The sequence below is a fragment of the Passer domesticus genome, chromosome 6, assembly GCF_036417665.1.
Source record: "Passer domesticus isolate bPasDom1 chromosome 6, bPasDom1.hap1, whole genome shotgun sequence".
NCBI lineage: Eukaryota > Metazoa > Chordata > Aves > Passeriformes > Passeridae > Passer > Passer domesticus.
In genome coordinates, this window is record NC_087479.1 from 20,401,037 (window position 1) to 20,409,890 (window position 8,854).

Consider the following 8,854-nt stretch of genomic DNA (forward strand, 5'->3'; position numbering starts at 1 on the left):
GACTTGCTTTAACCACTCATATATTTACAGTCATGTTCAGATGATGTGGATAGAGACCTTATCTTTGGCTTTGAAGTATTTTCATTTGCTTCACATTAGATGATACCCATCAGCACCGCCTTGACAGCTGGCCACTGAAAACATTCATGGGAGCTGAGCTCCGCTGAGCTCAAAGTACTCACTACCAGGGGTTGGCTGCAGTGACAGCTAGAACTCATTGGGAAAAATCATCCCTTGTGCCTACACACCTCATCCAACAAAGGCAGCATTGCATCCTCACCCTGTAACTTTAAAACTGTGTCTGCAGCTGAACAGATGCATCAGAGCATGGGTCAGCCTCTCCAGCAAAAATCCAGCTGTCTGAAAACTCTATGAACTGGAAGTTCTGTTTTCTGTTCAGCAGGTGTTCTGCTCATACCATAAAATATTGCAAGTATTGCAGATGTGATAGGATGCCTCACTAGAAATATTTTCTTTCAATAGAGACACAGCCACACTGACCACTAGTCTGCTCAGAGTCTCCGTGGGAGAAATGAGATGGCTGATGTCAGTAGGCCATATTGCAAATCTAAGGAGATCTGAAGTGGAAGATGATGCTTAAGATGGAAGAACTCCCTTTTGTCCAAAGCAGCAAGGCAGGGAGTAGGAAGCAGTTAAGGGAAGATTTGAGTTCCAGTCTGTAAGTGCAGCTTCCCATTTTTTAACATGTTGGCAGCTATCAAAATCTTTGTATGCCAAAGACTCCTAGGTTATATATCAATTGCCATGAAGACTGGAGCAGACAGGAGCTCTAGAAATGGGTCACAGGTTAGGAATGACAATAAATGTCTAGGGTCCTAAAGCTCCACTACAGGATGAACTGGACTGACTCATTCCTGCTGTTTTCATTTCTCTTAAAACCAGGTACTCCAGCTGCCCAGCAGTTCTCACACTAATGCAGCTTTGCAGTTGGATAGTTTGCCTCAGAATGAGAACTCCACATTAACTACTCATAAGCCATAGGTTGGTTCCAGCTGAGTTTATGTTCACTGTTCCTCACTGGGAAGACTAAATTCAGCCAAAACTGAACTGGAGTTGTTTTCTACAAATTCCACCCAGTCCTGTGAAAACCAACCCTAGGACTCATTAAGCGAAGGAAAAAAAATCTACTTGTCTGTCTGATGCCTCTCATGCTCATGGATCACTTCTGAACAGCCTGCAAAGTGTAGGGCACACCTATGGTTTTTCCATGAAAGCTGTAGACTCCTTGCTCTTCAATCAGCTCTATGAAATTCTCAGCAACCCAGAAGCTGGTGTGGATTGCAAGGCCACTCACCCAGGCACAAAGGAACAGAAGTATTAAGTGGGAGACAGTGAGCACCTGAAGTGGAACAAACCTGCCTCGCACAAAATCATTTTTAGCAAACGTGTGAACATGTGGCTGAAAGAAAAACTACAGAGTAAAATCCATAACAGCACATCTCTGCCTGTTAGCAGCAGCCTGTGTGCTGTCTCCCACTCTGCCAGCTGTGCCAGGGAAGCTGAGGCGACACAAACACACACACTCCCGAAGGAATCACAAAGTTATCACTCACACAGAGCAGCACCATGCCATAGTTACACACTGCCCGTCTGCATTCTGGTGTACCCCAGGTGAATCACTCCATCTTAGGTCACCGCATGGAGCCTGAGGTACACAAGGCTTCCAAAGGCACACTCTATAGGTCACTGCAAATTTTTCTCTATGGATATTTCATCCTCTGATGCTTGTATATATCAGAAATAACTTTGCTAAAGTTAATTCAGTTCTGCTGTGGACCTCTGCACATCATAGCTGTTGGATGGAATATATGGCAGTAATCAGTAAAAACATTTATCAGTATGCTAAGTACACCTCTGCTTTGGATCAGTAAAGTAGGACATTGTGTATGAGGAGACTAATTGGTATTTTAAGTCTAGCTTTTTTTTTAAATCTGACTTTTGTTACTTGGTTTCACATATCAGAACCAGCAATATTTTGGCTGTTGCTGAAACATCATCATAGCTGAGTAGCTGTGATTCATATCAGTAACAGTCTGAGTGAATAGTGCTACTACCTTAAAAGCACTTCAGCAAGATACTAATGCAGAATGTGGAACTGAGAGGCACTTCTTTACCTCACACCCTTTCAGAGAAGCTCTAACCTTCAGAATTTTAGGGACTTTTTTTAGCTATTTAAGCATTGGTACTCTGTATTCAAACTATGAATCATGCAGTTTGCGGAGACTTCAGCATTATGTCAAGCATGCACACCTAAAGGTGAAAAATGAAGGGGTGGTCTATGCTCTAAGGCCTGTAATCTTGCTGCTACAAGCATGAGAGTTTGATTACAGCAAGTGGAGTATGCATTTTAGTAATGGCCAATTCTTCTTCGATAAAAGGAAGCCTGGAGACTTTTCTACATGACAAAGCATTTGGCAACAATGTTGTTTTGAAGCATTTCCTCCTTTAGTCACTTATTTATACTCCTGTCAGCTCTTTCGGTTGCAGTAACACGTCTTTTGTAGGGCTGCCCTATGAACCACATCAGGAAACTGATCCAGGTTAAAAATTAGCCAACACAGGAGGGAAAAAAAAAAAGCAAGGCAAGGAACTGGCAAAAGCAGAGCACGGTGGCACAGAGACAAAATGAGCACACAGTGGCATGGGAAGGAAGTACAAATGCCTGAAATTCTCATTATCACTGAATACTTGGGGGCCACAAGAAAACTGAGTCAGTGCCTCAATTAAGTTTTGACTTTACAAATTCAGTGTAGTTTTGTCAACCAGAAACATGAAAAAAACCCACAATCTCTGGTCCACAAAATCCACAATGGCAAAACCTCTGCTAAGCTGTAAAATAAATGCAGTATATGGCAAGAGCCTGGAAAAGACCTATTTGTTTCCTCCAGCTACAGCTGATCATTTACTAGAAACAGCTGTTATAAAGACCACGGTGCACAGGTGTGAAATAACTCCTCGAGGAAAGTCAATTTCCTAAGCAGAGGAGGCACGAGTGGTCATAGAAAAGGAATAGTTTTGCAAAATCTGACATGGAGTTTGTGTATAAATCAGATAGAGAACTATGATTCTGCTTGAAGAGAAACTCTAGCATGGACAGGAGAGGGCTGAGCAGTTGTTAGCAGCTTTAGAAGAAAATATCTGATCAGTCCCCCTGGCTTTTGTGGTGCTGTTCTTCAGTCTTTGGAAAGGTGAGAGATCTGTTGAAAACAGATGGGAAAAGAAGGAGCTATAGTAATGAATGGTCACCTGCTCATGTAAGTCTTCTGTGAAAGTTGCAACTTAGGTGTTTTGTCTTCCCTACTTGGGGCAGGGAAGATTGCTTTCCTTTGTTGGTAGCGATTTGGCTCTGACTGGATAACTAAGCACATAATTTTATTGTCCAGTTTAGACATACCCTAATAAGAAAGGGGTATATATAAGTTGTTATCAAAAAGCTATATGTATTCTGACAGTAAACAGACTATATTAAAGAAAAAAATATTCGTATTTCCTACTTTGCTTCTGTACGTACTTGGTAAGAGTAGAGCAGGCCTGAGACTCTACAAAACTAATATTGAAGTAAAAGCTTAATGTGTAACTCAGAGGCACTCCTTGAACTCACACCCTTTCAGAGAAGCTCTAACCTTCAGAATTTTAGGGACTTTTTTCAGCTTTCTTGAAGGCCTTGCCTGTTCTAGTACTTCAAAGATGAGGCTTCACTGAAAATTGTCTGCCCTCTGCAAGATCGTGATGCAAAATATATTGCTGTAGGATGAGAAGGTTTAGCTCTCCGTGGGCTGTGAGGAGGGCTGTTGAATTGTACATATACTAGACCCTTAAAACTGGTGTTAGTGCTTTGGTAAAGTGTATTGCTGTGCTTCAAATTATAGATATGAGAGTAATCCAACTAGAAGAATAGATGTGCCTTGCAATAAAGGTGATGTGAGCTATTTCATTCCACTTCTGCCTTGCTAAAAAAACCTTTTTGGAAAACCTGTTGCTGAAGACAAGAGGGACATGTTTATTGGTTTTAGCTTCCAGCTCCTAGATCATGGTGAGCAGGCTGTTAGGAGAATGTCAATTAATATATATATTTTATACCATTTAATTAGGGAATTTTTATTCAACACCTGAACACTGTCTGAGAGTCATATCATGTAAGTTTTGTTATGTGTCAGCCTGCCTTTTGACTCCTGAGGGCTTGTTGCATCCAGAAAATCTTCATTTTGATGTGTCTGCTTTTAACTTCTGCCTGTGCCCAACATTATGGATTGTGGCATGGGCCACTTATTTTTGGTTTTAGCTGTGTATGGACACTTATAAACCCCAAAGAAACAAAAAGAACAAAAAAATCCACCCCTCACAAACAAAAAAAATTTCTCAAATTTCATTTAAGGTTATGTTCTCTGGTACAGTGAATGGAAGCAGCAAGAGAAACTTAGAGGAGAAAATAACCTCTAATCTCACAACATGTGAACATAACTTCAAGAAGCATTTTCCCTTAATATTTTTTAGACTGTCTTAGTTCTGTGTATGTTCCTGTTTTATCCTTTAACACATGCTATTGCAATTTGAAGTTTAAATGTGTATCTATCTCATTCTTCTGGAAACATGCTATTTCAGAGACTGAGTGAGAAGGTTTACTTTTTGACTAATAATACAATGTGTTGCCAAAGCCTTCTGAAAAGAGTTCAACGGCTTAGCTTGTTTTTAAGGTAAGAGTGTAATAAAAATACTGGGTGAAAATGTTATGTTGTCTTCATGCCTGAAGCAGGAGACTTCACCAGTACAAGAGTAGATTGGTAATGTGGACAAGACAATGAGGACAGCTCTGGAAGGCATGCTGATGGTGAGTATCATTCTGCCATCCTGTGATATAGTTAAGATCCATTTTTGTTTTCTGTGTTTGACCTCCCCCCTCAGAGGGAAGGGGAACTAGTACACATAATCACAAGTCATCAACAAAACAAGTTTTGTTTTGTTTCAAGAACTAGGAAATTAAAAACCAGTGTTGTCAGCAACACCTCATACTAAGTACTCTATTCTTTACTGTATGATCAGAGATTATTTCAATTATTTCAAAGAAAAATGAGTGTATGCTGATACTGCTCTGGTAGTGATTTCTCCAGGTGTAGGAGATCAGGCATCAGGGGCCAGAAAAACAGTTTCAGATTTTTTTTTCCACAATTTTCAGATGAACTACAAAAACCTCAATTAAAAAATAACTAAACAGAGAAAAACAAAAATTAAGATTGCAACTTACATTGACTGTTTTAATTTAGCATCAAGATTTCGTGGTTCTTTCTTCCAGCTCAGTTGCTAGCTGGTGGGTTTTCTGTGGCAATCACAGAGACTTTGCGTCTTTGACTTTCTGGATTCAAGCGTGTCCCATCCCTCCCCCATTAGCAAATACTTATACATCAGTTATTCCTTTGCAAATGTCTTCTTGAAAGATATGCTGTGTACAACAACCCATTAGTACTTGCCAAGAACTTTAAAATTGAAGGGTGGTCAACCCAAAATCATACTGAAGAAAATTTATTTCTCCCTGCAGCTTCCTATTCACAAGTTCAAAAATCTCAGTTCTAAAAGAAGTAATTCCATTATGAACTATAAAGAAGATGAGCTACAAATATCCCCCTATCCTAGACCCTTTGCATTAATTTAGCTACTATTGCAGTGGTAAGTAATTTGCCCTGCTGAGGAGAAGCAAAGGATGCTTCTGAACAGGCCAGGAATCATTCAGGGTACTCAATGTACTGTGCATCTTAGAACAAAATGTTTGTTGTAAAAGATGTTTTGTCTTCATCTCAAACATTTGGTAGAGAAAGAAATATAATTGTGTCTAGGATTGAGTGGGAACTTTTCTATATTTTTTTCCATCAAGGATCAGCTTTTGATCTTGTGCATAAATTGGTTTTTCCCTGCACTATCCCATATTTGGCATGATTTTAGTATTGAAGGAGAAAGTTTACCCAAATGTCATCCTCTTTGCTCTTAAAGTCATGTCCATCTTCACTATGGGGCTCAAGTCTAGCCAGCCCAATAACTAAAACAGAAGTGCCTACCCAACAGTACAGCTGACCTTATTGCTAAACCTGGAGAAGCCACCCTGAATCGTCAGTGGTAGAAACCTTGGGGAGAAAGATAACAGACACAGGGTAACACACAAACTTAGGAAGATTGATGCTTGCCCAGCAAACAAAGGAGAATGCTGGCAGATAAATACAGATAACTATAAAAGTAATGCTGTTATGTAGCTTATACCTTCTGATGCTCCCCAGACTATCAGCATTGCTCCTGCACGATGCACAAGTATGTATGTTACTCCAGTCTAACAAAATGCTAAATGAAGTAGAATCCCCTAACATCCATACAGCAGGCAGCCAGGGTGAACAGACTCAGGAAGTGGCCAACTCGCTTGACTCCCCAAGCAGGAGCTGAATTGCTATGAATTAAATGGACCATTAGTCTTATTCAGTGGGGCATTTCCCATGAGGGCTTGATTTTGTTCACAGCAATATTCTTCAGAGGCACTCAGGGGTTCACAGTGCTGTGCTACAACTGGGTATTAGTGCCTGAAAAACTGTGAGAGGGCTGTGCACACAAGTCTTACCTTCTGGGAAGGCAGTCTGATGAAATATGGAAAGGAGCATGGCACCAGTCTGAGGCAGTACTGCTAACAAGCCCAAATGATAATTTTTTTAACTATTTAGTAAGCCACTCTGAAAAACTGGGACGTAGTTCCAGGGTAGGGAACTGTAGCCATGCCATGCCTTGAAGAGAAAAGGGGTATGAATGGCAACCTGATTCTTCCCTGTTAACATGCAGTCATTTTGGCAGTTTTGTTTCACAGTGAAGTACAAACTTTTTGCAAGAGACTACTATATTCCTATCAGAGGTATCAGAAGTCAAGTAACACCAGCATCTCAATCAATCCCTGTAATTCATTCATCAAACCATGAACTAAGGGCTTCTGAGTGGGCAGATCCTCCTTAGTCCTGTTGGCTGTGATATGCAGGTGGAAAACTCCAGCAAAAAGGTGAGGTTGGACAGGCGAGAATGGTAGAACTTTGTAAATTATGCTATTATTTTGGCCAGGGCTCCAGCAATGTGGACAGTGAATACTGACTTAATTAGTGGACCCACTCTAAACCAACCAGTGACGTCCCTATACAAAGCCTGCACTCCAGCAGGGAGGGTAGTGTGTGTTACTGTAGAAATGAAAGATTTTGAGGAACTGGAGAGGAAGGCCTCCTGTACCTACAAAACCCACTAACAAACTCCTCCCCATCAAAAGATATCAGACAGGAGCTCCTGAACTTGTTACTAGGGCTAATTAATAGAGAGGACTTCAGGCTGAAGGTTATATAACAAATGTAGTTTACACCAACACAATCCTTGAACAGTCATAACCTGCTATGCCTTGTGTACACCAAGTCAGAATTCAACATTATTTTTCATTTATGCTTGAGTGGACTTCACACAAGTGCATTATTGGTGGAGATCTAAGGGATGAGTGGAGTTCAGAAGTTGTGCTAAGGACTGCGTGAAGGTGGAAGTGGTCAACACTGATGGAACAATACTCAGAGTTGAGAAGATTTTCCCATAGTGCATGCCTCTCATGGGTTACCATAGAGAAAGAGGATAAAAACAGAATTGAAGAAAAGACAATAAAGAGAGGGAAATGGAAGTTAAGCCAGTGGGCAGAACACTGACAACCTTTTGCACAGATGGGAGATGCTGTTGCCACCAGCTCGATGAAGAACTGTTAAAAGCAGCAATGTTACAGATCAGTAAGTACCTGTGGGCCTTGACGAGACTCTGAGGAAGGACAGCTGTAAATTCTTAGGCTGTGCTGCCTCCCTCTTCCCGGCCACCTCCAGCCTCAGCTACCAGCCCAGGTGATGGCACACTGTCTACAACAGAGGCACCTAGGCCTGGGCAGCCTTTAATCAACTGCTTGTGAGGGAAAGCACAAGGCTCAGAACCCCTTCCTTGCAGGCCCAGAAGAGCCATTTCAGCCTTGTAGTGATTACTTGTGGTTTTTAATTGCCTTGGAGCAACCTCCCGGGGACTGAGGTGAGGCACGTTCATTTCTGCAGAGCTTGGCACCAGTTGTGACCACGGCATGGACAGCAGGGCCTGAGCCCCCTCCTCTGTGAGGGCTGCCAGCCCTTCTCCCAGCACTCCGCCCCGGCGTGGCCACCACGGCCCAGCCCTGGCCGGCATAAGGACGTGGGTCAGGGTGTGCCCTGGTGGCCAAGAAGGCTGAGGGCACCTTGGCCTGTATCTGCAATAGTGTGGCCAGCAGGACCAGGGCATTTATTTTCTCCCTCTGCTTGACACTGGTGAGGCTGCACCTTGAATTCTGTCCTCAGTTCTGGGCCTCTCACTTCAGGGATGACATTGAGGGGCTGGACCGTGTCCAGAGAGGGGACCGAAGTTGGGGAAGGGTCTGATGAGGGGCAGCCGTGGGAGCTGGGGATGTTGAGCCTGGAGAAAAGGAGGCTCAGGTTTTTGCTCTCTACAACTGCTGAAAGAAGGTTGCAGCCAAGTGGGGATTGGCCTCTTCTGCCAGGCAAGCAGTGACAGGGCAGGAGGACAGGGGAGGCTGAGTTTGGCCATCAGGGTGAATTTCTGCACGTAAAAGGTGTTTAGACATTGGAATGGGCTGCCCAGAGAGGTGGTGGGATCATCATCCGTGGTGTTTATGGAGGTGACACTTAGTGCCCTGGTCTAGTTGACACGGTGGTGCTCGGTCATTGCTTGAACTCCACGGTCTCACAGATCTTTTCCAAACTAAACGGTTCCATTTTTCCGTCCCGCGCGCGACCACGGAACGCCCGGGCGC

The 8,854-nt window shown here is 42.7% G+C and overlaps 1 long non-coding RNA gene across 1 annotated transcript; it reads left to right on the plus strand.

Moving 5' to 3' along the window:
- Positions 1–2,610: 2,610 nt before the first annotated feature.
- Positions 2,611–8,346, plus strand: LOC135302788 (uncharacterized). Its single transcript, XR_010364350.1, has 3 exons — positions 2,611–3,209; positions 4,775–4,849; positions 6,844–8,346. It is a non-coding gene; the product is annotated as an uncharacterized LOC135302788 (long non-coding RNA).
- Positions 8,347–8,854: the final 508 nt, after the last annotated feature.